The sequence below is a fragment of the Dendrobium catenatum genome, unplaced genomic scaffold (genome assembly GCF_001605985.2).
Source record: "Dendrobium catenatum unplaced genomic scaffold, ASM160598v2 original_scaffold_34388, whole genome shotgun sequence".
Taxonomy (NCBI): Eukaryota; Viridiplantae; Streptophyta; class Magnoliopsida; order Asparagales; family Orchidaceae; genus Dendrobium; species Dendrobium catenatum.
Genome location: NW_021352846.1, coordinates 1 through 208, shown reverse-complemented (window position 1 = coordinate 208; position 208 = coordinate 1). Strand labels below are relative to the sequence as shown.

Below are 208 nucleotides of genomic sequence, written 5' to 3'. Positions count from 1 at the left end.
ACGCAGCCAAAAAATGCATTTTTGATCCCCTACGGTCTGTCGGAATGAAGATGCGTCAAAATCATCTCTCCACGGCGTGAGCTTAAGAATAATTTGACACCACATTACTGCGGGTGAGATCATACCAGCACTAGTGCACCGGATCCCATCAGAACTCCGCAGTTAAGCGTGCTTGGGCGAGAGTAGTACTGGGATGGGTGACCTCTTG

General features: G+C 49.5%; 1 pseudogene; it reads left to right on the top strand.

Moving 5' to 3' along the window:
* Nucleotides 1-111: 111 nt before the first annotated feature.
* On the top strand, nucleotides 112-208 carry LOC114578453 (annotated as a pseudogene; the record flags this gene model as incomplete).